Genomic DNA, 12,597 nt, shown 5'->3' with positions numbered 1-12,597 from the left:
TAGACTGAGGGCTGCAGCTAGGCGCGTGAGCTCATGGTAAGGAGCCTAAACATGGTGCTCTTAGGTTTGCTTTTTTTAATGTAAATATTTTTTTAACTTACTGGTTTTTAGAGAGGGGGAGTGGGTGAGAGAGAAAGAAACATTGATTTGCTGCTCCATTTATTGGGTTGGCAAAAAAGTCCGTTACTTTTTTTCCACAAAATAAAAGACAATTTTTTTCATTTTGATCAATAACTTTATTGATTTAGATATTTTGAGCATGTTGGCTATTTCCTGCTATTGGCTTCCAGTGCGTAGAGGCCACGGGTGCTGCTAAACATCTTCCAATGCATAAGACAGCCTCACAGCAAAGAATTAGTTGGCCAAAATGTCAGTAGTACCAAGAAACTTTGCAAAACAATTTTGACACATTCGATTAGTCACAGCACCTTCTCCATACACTGCACAAATAATTTTTGTGTTTAAGTTGCATTTTTACCTTTCTTGAATAATAAAGCACAATATGCCAAAAATGTTGCATATTTTCTTCCATCTTCAATATTAAAATGGCTATACAAAAACTCACCAATTTTAATTTTTTTAAGTGCATGCTGATATGACAGCTGTCACAATGCTATCAAAATTGTTTTGAGTGAAATTAAAGACAACTAAGTGCTACTAGAGACATCATATGGAAAAAACATAATGGACTTTTTGGCCAATATTTAAGCGTTCATTGGTTGATTCTTGTGTGTGTCCTGACAAGGGACCAAACCTGCAACCTTAGTAAATAGCAATGACACTCTATCGACTGAGCTGCCCAGGCAGGGCCATAAAGGACACCTATGGGTTGCCTGATGTTGCTTTTCATGGAAACTGCCTCTGCCCCCATCCACAGGATTACAGTCTTTTGTACAATGTGATTTCATTTTTTTATTGATTGGACCTGGTGACTACTTGGCCTGGCTGTCTCTCTCTTCTGTATCATCAGTTCTCTCTCCACTGGAACCTCCCCGTCTTAAAATAAGAACAAAATCTTTCCTTGACTCACCTCCTGTGCCAGATACTGTGCTTTGCTTCTCTGCTGTCTTTCACAGGAAGCTGTCTCAAAAGAGTGACCTATACTTACTGTCATGAATTCCTCTCATTTGTTTCTCTTTAAACTGCTCCAAAGAGGCTTTCACCCGTCATTCTACCACCACCCTTTTCAAGGTTTCCAATGGCTTTCATTATGCCAACTTCAGTGGTTGTTCTTATCCTCATGTTTGACCTCTTGCAGCATTGACTATTCCCTCTTCCTTGTTAAACTTTCTTCTCCTGCTTCTGCTCCCCTAATCTGCTTTGCTGGCTCCTCCTTTGCCACCTAACCTGTTAACCTTGGAGCATCCCAGAGCTCAACCCTTGGTCCTCTTCTCTGCCTGAGCTCACTTCTCTTGGTGATCTTATCCAATCTTGAGACTTAAAGGCCTTTTACATGCTATTGACTCCCAAAGGCATTATGTCCAGCTTGAAGCTCCCAAACCCCCTACGTATAACTAGCTGCCTACTTGACATCTCCCCCTGATGTCTCAAGTACAGTTTCTCAAAGTGAACATGTCCAAGGCCGAGTTCCCGAGCCTCGCCCACCTGGGCCTGCTTCGCCCATGTCTTTCCCCGGCTCAGCTGAGGGCAGGTCAGGCCAAAAGCCTCAGAGTCATCCTTGATTCCACTCCTTCTCTCACACCTCACATCCCATCTGTCAGCAAATCCTGCTGACTCTGCCTGCACAGTATGTCAAGAACCCACCATGTCTCATCTCCACTGCTAACGCTCTAGCCCAAGCCAGCGTCCATGCCTGTGTCATTCTTGTCCTGCACTTCCTTCTCATGCAACAACCAGGGAAAGCTTGGTAAAATGGAAGTCAAATGATGTGCCCCCCCCCCCCAGTGGCTTCTCTATCTCATTTTTTTAAGACATGTCTCAGTGGGTTACGCCACTAAACACTTAGTAATGGGCTGGTGTTCATTACCCACAAGAGAAGGGAAATCAGATATGTTTATTCAGGCAACAAATACTTATTGAGCTCTGAGCCACAGGACAACAGAGGGCATTAAAACCCAGTCACTGTGTCACAGGGGTTCACAGTGTGACAGGGATGACGAACCACCCTGATCCGTGCACTGAGGGGAATTCCCCAACCTGGGGGAGCCACAAGGGAGGGTCTTCACAAACCTTGTAGGTGAGGCGGTTGTTCACTGACCAGAGGAAAATTTCAGGTGCATGCTGGGCCCACTAATCGCACTACTTTTGAAGATTATAGGTTTCACGTTCTAAGGTTCCTAGGTATATACCGGAACTACCTGTTTAAAATAAACTCCACCTCCACCTTCACAAATGTCTGAAGATGCAGTGGATTGAAGTTCCCAGGTGTCACCGATGTCAGCATTGCAGCATCTGCATCTCTCAGGAGTTTGTTGGAAATTCAGACTCTTGGGCCCCGATCCAAACATCTCAGTCAGAATCTGCATTTTAACAAGAACCCCGGGTGATTGAAGTGCACAGTGAGGTTTGAGTATCACTGCCTGGAACACCAGCTCAGCATCAGAATGAAATCCAGCCCTGGGCACACTGTGCCTCAGGGCCCAGTTGAACCACGTCCAACCAGGAGAAGCCTTGGTGGGCATTCACCTCAGCAGTTGGTTTGCTCCTCTGTCTGCAGCCGCTGCCAGATTCTGCCGGGCCAGGCAGCGAGCTCAGAAGTATCCCCGCTGTCAGCACCTTAACCACGGGAAGTTTTTACACAAAGGCAAGTGGGCTCCCCGTTTGCTTCTCAAACGCTCTAGCATTTTTCCTAAAAGGCGGGCAACTGTTCAATGTGAAAAACAAAAGCACTCTGACCATCAGAGCTGCAAACACTCGCAGGCCCTGCTCTTCAGGCACACAGGAGGTGAGCTACTCTGTGCAGACCGGAGATACTCATTCCCCAGGACTTTTACTCTCTGGGCTCCAGTGGTGCCAAATTGCTCATCATCATGCTGATGTGGAAAAATAGAACAATCAAAAAACAAGGCTGCGTTTACATGGATCCAAGAACTGACGGATGCTTTTAGTAGAATGTATATCCTGGCAACATGGTGGTAAACCATGAACTCAACTCAAACCCAGCTTCCTGGTCAGTGGTGGGACCTGCGCCTCAGCTGACCAGCAGAGGTAAAATAATTGGATGAGTGGTTCTTGAGGTTTGGTCCCCAGACCAGCAGTTTCATTGTCACTTGAGAACTTGTAAGAAATGCAAATGATCTGTCCTGTCTCAGAGCCACTGAGCCAGCAATTCGGAGTTGAGGACTTAACAAGCCCTCCAAGAGACTCTGATGCCCCCTAAGCTTTTGGAACCCCTGAATTAACACATGGAGGTCAAAGTTAAAAATCCCCTTACCTGCAGGTAAATGGCAGCTTGTTTTGTTCTCACCTGCCAGACAGCAGCTGGCTGTTTGCACAAAGTTGCCCAGGCCCTTTCCTTCTCCTCCCTGCACCTGGACTCCAGGGACCCAAGGACAGGGGTAATTAACCTCGGCTCTGTGGGGCGATAGGAGGGCGGGCTGACACCCCGCCCCTGTCAGAATCCCGCAGAATTCCGTATGCACATGCAGTCTTTCCGAGACACGATCACATTTTATCAGAGTCTCACAGTGCCACCCGTCGTGAGTGCCCAGTGGAAAAATGAACTGGCCTCCTGAGCCTCCTTTTCTGAATCCAGGCCCTTTTGGTAGTTTCACAGCTGCTGAGAACAGGAAGAGGAAATGAAAGGAGCAAAGATCCATCTCCCCTTCTAAGAAGCTCTGACAAAACCCTTTATCTGGTTGACACATCCCTGCATTCACCCCCACGACACCCTGAGGGAGGGGGCCGGCCTCCCCTCTCCCAGTTCCCCCCAATGACTAAGTGTGTGACCCACGCATGACTCAGTCTCTGCCTCCCCCACCGTGTCTGCACCACCTGCCACGCAGGCCCCCCCAAAACCCTGGTCCAGAATTGGCAAAGAGGGGGAGGAAATCCGGATGCTGGGATGGCCCAGGGACTACTTGGGTGGGAGCCCAGCTGGGAAATGGAGGCAGAGGAGGGCTGTGAGGCAGGTAGCAAAGCCATCTCAAGTCTGATGCCATCATCTCACATCCCCATCCACCTACGCCAGTGGTTCGCCAAGGACTGTGCATTAGATTTAGAGTCACTGCAGGAGGAGGGGGAACATCTTGAAGCACAAGCCACACCCCAGGTGACCTGGAGCAAGTGGCCTGGGTGGGGGCCCAGGTGTGAAGACTCGTTCAGGATCCCAGGGGATTTGGCTGCACGGCCAGGGCGGAGACCACGAGAGGGTCCGTGGCATTCTGGTCCCTCAGATACAATGGCTTCTCAGTGATGACTGGTTAGTAGAAGACACAACTGCCTGGAGGAGCTGCGTCCAAAGCTTCCCAGCCCTTTGTAAGTGGTCACTTAGCTCTTTTCATCACAGCGGGTTTTTCAGAGCCTGGCTTGACCTATCGATCGATCCATCTGGTCAGAATCTACCATCATACTGAATTCCTCACATCCCTTCTGTTTCTGTGGAAGGCCTGGTGGTACAAAATTAACACAATGTTTATTAAATGAATTGATCATTATTGCAGATATCAGCAGGGGCCTCCATACCGTAAAACCTAAGTCAGACAGACTCCTATGACCCTTCTTCACTCCCAGCCCCACGGCCTATGGCAGCCCCCGGGCCAGCTGCAGGCCTCAAATATTGTAGTTCCCAAGGGTCAGGCTCTCAGCGATGTCCACTTCAGTCTGTTCCACAGCCTCCCTACTCCGGAGTTCAGCTCCTGCCCCGGTTTCCACGAAGAAAGCCCACTCGCAGTAATTATCCCTGTGCTTTGCTGGGCACTTGAGGTGGGGGGTCCCAGGGTGGTCCCTCTGCTCTTTGGGCCTCTCAATTGGCCATCACCCCATCCCTCACCAGACCCTCACCATCCCTACACAAGACCCTCACCATCAGCCCCCCCATCCCTCATATTCTCTCACCCTCCGCTGGTTTGCTCTCTTGCTGTGATCCCACAATCCCTTCCTGGGCTGAAGTACGGTTCCAGTTGTTAATAGGGTGACCGAAGTTTCCAGTTTCCTCAGGACCGAGGGCTTTTCTGGGACAAGAGATCTTCAGTGCTAATACCAGGACAGTCCTGGGCAAACCAGTAGTTGGCCACTCTAGGAGCAAGAATAAAATTTTTTTACCTTGTTCTATGACAATACAAATCACTACTAGGTGGGAGTTCTCAGACTTCATCAACATCTAGGAGGCTGGTGAAAAGGCAGGCTTTTCTGACTCAGCAGGTCTGGGGTGGGTTCAGAGAATTTGTACTCATTGCAGCTTCTTTGAAATGTGATGGGACTGGTCTGGTACCACACTTCGTTAATCCTGAATTATAACCCACGTTACGCACTCAGAAAGTGAATGCACAGCAAACATTAGTGACAAGCAAGTATTTGATTGAGCCCTTACTGTAAGCCAGGCTCTATAGTATTTATACAGACTATCTCACCTAATCCCCACAGGCAGGCACCCTGTGTGGTAGGTGACATGGTATTTGTCTTACAGAGAGGAAACTTGAGGTTCAAGGACTCAGCCTGAACTTGCACCCAGTTCTCTCTGGCTCCTCGGTTTACCAATCCCCCGCCCCCGCCACACCCCTGCTGCACCCTGCCCTGCACCATGCTGAACACCAGCTCTTCTCCACTAGCCACCCCACCCTTTCTCATTTCAACTTGTTTGAGGAGAATCTTTTCATGTTCTCCCACATCCCGCCTTCTTCCAAGTGAGCTGAATGCAGACCGACTTCCCTGGTGACTCGGAAGCAGTGTTTTAAACCTAGTTCACTGCCATTTCCCTGAACTTTGGCACTGGACTTCCTCCGGGCACACAGCCTCAAGCCCTGTCCCTGCTGCTGCCTTCGTCCGGCCCTTTCTCAGCAAGGCCAGGCCAGCCCAGCACTTAGCAGAGTAGGCGAGACCCCGAGCCTTCGAGTGCAGTCTGAAGGCCTCTGGTCTCCAGCCCAGGGGAGCACCCCACTTGGCCCTACTCCCTTCTAGGCAGCCTGGAGGAGTCCTTGATGAAGGGCACTACAAATGTTCTTTGTTGATATAACAATTCGTCTCCCCTCACATTCACCCCCTCCAAAATAAAAGTTTAGAATTTTTGTTGTGTCTTCGAGGTTGGCATTACTGAGATTCTGACATTTTGGGTGCATGTATGCTGTGTGGGCGTGGTGGTGAGGGCACAGTACCCTGGCCTGGCTTTGCTGCTGGCTGATGACCTTGGGCAAGTCGCCCCACCTCTCTATGCCTCAATTTCCTCATTTGTTGAATGGGGTACATGATAGTAATTAGACGGTTGGGTTATTGGACTGTTGTCAGGTTTGAATTAGATATCTACTTTCAGAAGGATGGCTGGCACGTAGAATCTATTTAAATGTTAGTTAGCCAAGATCCCAGAATCAAACCACTGAATGTTTTTGGAGTGCCTACTAGTAACTACAGTAGCCACTTACTGAACCCTGAGCAAGTACCAGCCATCGTGCTTTGCGTGGGTCACCTCATTTAGGCCTGGAGGAGCTGGGCAACTTGCCCAAGCACTCAGCCCCAGTAAGAGGGGTGCTGGGATCCCAGTCCCAGGCAACTTGTCCTGTAGGGTCCCCTCTGCCTCCCTTGTCAGGCAGGCCTCCGGCTGGGGCATCAGCAAGGAGGCCCAGCCTCACCCCATTGCCACTCTCCCTTAGCTCACTGGCTCTGCCCCCCTCCTCTGGACACAGCTCCTGCCCTCCAGCCTCCCCCCTGTCTGCCTCATCCCCATGTCCCAACGGTCTTCACTTGAAAGGCAGCCGCCTCCACACTCCACTCACTCTGCCCGCTGCCCTCGCCTCTCCTGGGTCCCAGGGCTCTTCTGAGCTTTGCTTTCACCAGGTTCCTCTTATAAATCGAAACAGAGTCAGCCTGCACAGCCGGCTGAAGTAGGCATCACGAGGCTTAAAAGTATCTATCCTAAAGATTCTACTCTCCTACAGAAATCATCAAAGATGCAAAGAATAATGAACATTCATAAGACATTTGGAGATGATCTAAGTGAACAATAATCAGGGACTGATTAAATAAATAATGTTATACCCATAAAATGAAATATCGCCCAGCTGTACAAGAAGATATGTGAACCAGCACAGGAACCGGCATTTCCTGCACTTTCGTCATCCCTGGATGTTATCATCTTTTTAAAAAATATTTTATTGATTATGCCATTACAGTTGTTCTATTTCCCCCTTCATTCCCCTCCACCCTGCACATCCCTCCCCCACCATTCCCCCCCCTTTAGTTTATGACCACGTGTCTCAAGTTCTTTAGATTCTATATTTCCCCTACTATTCTTGCCCTCCCCTATCTATTTTCTACCTACCATCTATGCTACTTATTTTCTGTGCCTTCTCCCCCCTTCTCCTTCTCCCACTCCCCTGTTGCTAACCCTCCATGTGATCTTTATTTCTATAGTTCTGCTCCTGATCTAGCTGTCCTCTTAGTTTGCTTTTGTTTTAGGTGCGGTTGTTAATAACTGTAAGTTTGCTGTCCTTTCACTGTTCAACTTTTTTATCTTCTTTTTTCTTAGATAAGTCCCCTTAACATTTCATATAATAAGGGCTTGGTGATGATGAACTCCTTGAATTTGATCTTGTCTGAGAAGCACTTTATCTGCCCTTCCATTCTAAATGAAAGCTTTGCTGGATAGAGTAATCTTGGATGTAGGTCTTTGGATTTCATGACTTGGAATACTTCCTTCCAGCCCCTTCTTGCCTATAAGGTGTCTTTTGAGAAATCAGCTGACAGTCTGATGGGAACTCCTTTGTAGGTGACTGTCCCCTTAGCTCTTGCTGCTTCTAGGATTCTCTCCTTCCTTTTAATCTTGGCTAATGTAATGATGATGTGCCTTGGTGTGTTCCTCCTTGGGTCCAACTTCTTTGGGACTCTCTGAGCTTCCTGGATTTCCTGGAAGTCTATTTCCTTTGCCAGATTGGGGAAATTCTCCTTTATTATTTGTTCAAATAAGTTTTCCACTGGTGGCTGTTCCTTTCCCCCTTCTGGTACCCCTATAATTCGGATGTTGGAGCGTTTAAAGATGTCCTGGAGGTTCCTAAGACTCTCCTCATTTTTTTGAATTTTTGTTTTTTCATCCTTTTCTGTTTGGTCTTTTTTTTTTTTCCTTCTGGTCTGCTCCCTCAATTTGAGTCCCAGTTTCCTTCCCATTACTATTGGTTTCCTGTGCATTTCCCTTCATTTCAATTAGTTTAGCCTTCATCTATTCCTCTAATTTGTGATTAAAATCAACCAGTTCTGTGAGCATCCTGATCAGCAGTGTTTTGAACTGTGCATCTGAAAGCTTGGCTATTTTTTCATCGCTTAGAGTTATTGGCTCTGGGGCTCTGAGTTGTTCTCCTTGAGCCACAATGTTTTGCTCTCTTCGTGCCTGTTAGGTATAAGGAGCGGAGCCTTAGGTGTTCACCAGGGTTTGTGACACTGTATGTGGGCTCAGGGTCAGAGAGGGACAATAGTGGTCCCCTCTGCTGCTTCCCACTGCTGGGGCCTGCTCGGTCTGTCTCAGTCTCACTGCTCACTCCTTCTCCAGTTATCTGCGTTCGAATGTGTAACCGCAGTCAGCCCTCAGTGGGTCCGCCCGCTGCTTCTCCACACCTGGGATCCACCCACGGCTGCCTGCATGCCTGGGTTGCACACTGGTCAGTCCAGGGGATCTTCCCTGCCCGACCCCGCTCTGCTGCTGGCTCTGCCCCTCTTACCGGTTTGGCTGAAGGGTTTGTTGTTGTCAGACTTCAGTATAGTTCAATTTTCTGGGGTTTGGCTGCGTTTTTGTTGCTAAAACTTTGTTTTTAAACTTGGTTGTGAGAGAAGGCAGAGTGTTTCCACCTACGCCTCCATCTTGGCAGAAGTACTTATCATCTTTTTTGAAATATTTGCTTAGTGGAAACATGAAGAAAATGACATCAACTTCTATTTTATTTTCATTTATTTGACTGCCAGTAAGATTAGATTTTTTAAATGATTTGTCAGTTTTTATTTCTTATAGAAATACTGTTATGCTCTCTTTTCAACTTCTATTGGAGATTTCATTTTTCTCATTTATTAGTTTTTATGTATTAAGTTTATTGACCACTTATATGTTATACTTATTGCAAAAATTTTCCCTAGAATGTAATTTCTCTCTTAGTTTTATTTATAATTTATTTTTACACTATAGATATTTTTATTTCAAATATTCAAAGCTCTTATTTTATTCATTATGGTTTTTGCCTTTGGTGTAATGCTAAACAGGGTCTTTCCTTATATATGTGTATGTTTATACTTTACATTTACACCTTTTTCCGGATGACCTTTTATCCATTAAATAATACAATGAAATTGTTCATACCTAATACCTTCATAGTGAAGATTAAATGTATTAATTCACTGAAAGCTCAAGAAACAATCACTGACACATAGCAGGTACTTTATTATGAATTTAAACATTAATTATTGCAAATTTATTCTGGAGTTAGGTGTGAAATATGTTTTAGCTTTGTGTGAAGGCAGTTGTCCCAACATTATTTATTCAATAATACGTTGGGTCCTCATCAAAAAGTGTGTGCCAGAATGTGCAGGGCTCAGAGCAAGGAATGAGGCTACTCCAACACTCTCTGGTCATCCTCTCACTCTTCCCAAGTTCAAGAGTTTGTCCCAGCAGGTTTCCCAAAGATAGGGTGCAGAGCAAGACATACTCAGCTGGCTGCTATCTCTATTCACAGCCCAGGTTCAGCTTCTTAGTGTCAGTCTTTCTACAAACCCTTCACTCTGGCCTCTGGAGTCAATGAGATTTCTCTTTTCTCTAACTACAACTCTTCCCAAAACCCACTGAATCTTCTAGGCCAAGGTCACCAAGTACTCCCCAACCTAGTCAGTACGACCAAGTAGGAGAAGCCAAGGGAAGGAAAGGACCTTTGTTTTGCACAGGGTGGGAGTGAGAGGGTGAGGGGTTCTCTGCCTCATGGGGTCACCCAATGAGGCTATCTAGCTACAGCTGATTCCTAGGCCCAATATGAGCTAGATTTCCATGGTCTAAAGCTCAAAAATGTTAATTCTTCCTTCTCTGTGAGGAAGATTTTCAGATGTGACACACATTTTTTTCTGAGGGGCATGGTGTCAGAGGTTAGGAGAGGCGTGGGATTTATTGATAGAGAAGACTCTTTTTGGTTAGGCGAAGAGCTGAATGCCACTTTTCGAGGGTTGCCCAGCCCAGAGGGCACTATTGATTGACAGGGTATTTCTGTGAATGGCGCCCCCTAGCCTGCAGGGCAGCTAAGGCAAATGCTGAGCAGGTTACTTCTCATTGAGTCTGATAAGGAGGCATTAAACATCTCTCAGGTGAGGAAACTGGGCTTCAGAGAAGTTAAATAACTCTCCTAAGGTCTCACCAGCCCGAGCGGCAAAGCCAGGACTCTAAGCGTGCCCTCCGTGCCAACCCCAAACTGGGCTCAAAGGACACTTCTCATTAACATCGTGGCCTGAGCAGTTATTCCAACTCTGTGTGCCAGAGCTCCCTCATCTGGATAGCAGGGCTCCTACAAATCCTTATCTGTTTGTTGCGGGGATTAAATAAGGTGGTGCAAAGAGCTTGGACTACTCCCTGTCACACGTAGAAAGTTCTCAATAACCCAGGGTTGCTATTTTTAGCATTATTACTGAAGTAGCTCCAGCTGGTATTATTATCCACCTTTGAGGCCCCCTCTCCACCCTCACTGCCTACTCGGAGCTCCTGGGGGAAGCCGGCCTAGTATTATTTTTGTCCACCAGGTGGCAGCAGCGCAGAGCGAGCGGGTCCATTCCCAGCCTCCTCTCCACTAGGGAAGTCGTCCCTCTCCCACGGAGCCCCCACCCCGCACCCAATAGCAAAGGTCAGACCCCTGTACCGCCTGTCCAGCTCTCACCCCTACCCTTTGGGACTTTCTGCCCTCTAGGGCTGCTTGTACCCAGATAAATGTACACCCTGGGGACTCAGGATCTGGAACGTAGCAAGTTCACAATTAATGCGTTGGCACAGGGCCAGGCCTTCTCAGAAACCATTTGATGAAGCCCTCTGTGTATCAACTTCTCCACTTCAGACAAGGCTGGCTCCTCTGGACACTTCGCCCTAACAGCCAAACCCTAATCCCTCCTGGCCGATTTCAAATGCCTTCTGAGGATGGATTGCTTCATCTGCTTCCGGCTTCCCAGGTAAATACAAGGAAATGTGGGGGCCCCATGGAGTTTCAGGCAGGCTCCTCTTGACTTGCGTCTCACCAGGCTCCACACACACTCACAGTCCCACTGCTACCCTCACCTTAGAAGACCCCAAGCTGACCTGCTCACACGGCAGCCAGCGTTTTACAGAGTGAGCACCTCAACCACAGATGGAGCCTATTAACAGGCAGATTCCAAAGCCCCACTTTGGGCCAGTGGTTCTCAAAGTGAGGTCCCGGGGCAACTGTTGCACGTCACCTTGGAACGTGTAGGAAAGGCAAATTCTCCCCGCTCTAGGCCTATTGAATCAGAAACTGTGGGGCAGGGGCCAGCAATCTGTGGTTAACAAGCCCTCTGAGTGATTCTGTGGTGCTTGGAAGCTTGAGACACGCTGGCCAGCACTCCCTGCTCATCTCTGGCTGCGGGATCCTGCCCCACAGACACTGACAAATCTTTCTTTCCAGAGGCCCAGTAGGTCTAGTTCATCATTTCTAAGGGGCGGAAGTGTTTTTCAGTGGTGTGGCTGGTGGGTTGTGTGGTGTGCTGCCCGACTTGGTTGTGATAGGTATTTTCCCATATGATAGTGCTCAAAGCTATTGTGGTTTTAGTTTTTATCTCAATGAAAACACGTAATGTTTTCATTACAGTTACTTAGCAACTGGAACCCTGACTTGTGACAGCCGATTTCACAGATGATCAGATTGCACGATCAATCTTGTTTCCATAGCTATTCCATTTTCCCCCTCTGAGGCAAGGGGCGGTTGCACTGAGGCATTGATGTGGCTGTGTTCTAGTGTGAAGGGGGAGGAGATGCAGACCCACCCCCTGCACCCCCTTCCCCAGTGTTAACGAGAGCCCCTGCCCTGGGAAGGACCAGGCTTGGAATGGGGGCAGCATGGTTCTTGGAAGAGTGAGAGGTACTGACCCATTCTTCTGGAAACTCACAACTTTACACAGATTATAAATGTGTGGTAGAAAGCATGAACAGTTCATTTCTTTTCCTCCTGGTCACCTCCAAGAGGAGAATTTCATAGAACTCAGCATTGCCATCCAAGTCACCCCAACACATATGGTGGGAGAGGCAAGAGAGACTTATTCCCTGTGAAAATGGAGCTGGTGGCATCATGTAAACAAGGCTCTCTCAATGGTGCTGAAAGCTGCCAGAAAATAGATTTTTATCTAATTACAAGTAAATTTGTATGTTTATTCGCAGAAACCCTCAACCCAATTCTTACGATTGTGTGAATAGAAGTATAGTGGGCGGAATAGTAGTTCCCCAAAAGGACCTGCCCAACTCCTGTC

The sequence above is a fragment of the Artibeus jamaicensis genome, unplaced genomic scaffold (genome assembly GCF_021234435.1).
Source record: "Artibeus jamaicensis isolate MK-2021 breed Jamaican fruit bat unplaced genomic scaffold, CSHL_Jam_final contig_519, whole genome shotgun sequence".
Lineage (NCBI taxonomy): Eukaryota > Metazoa > Chordata > Mammalia > Chiroptera > Phyllostomidae > Artibeus > Artibeus jamaicensis.
The sequence above is the reverse complement of the archived record's forward strand: the minus strand, read 5'-3'. Positions refer to the sequence as shown.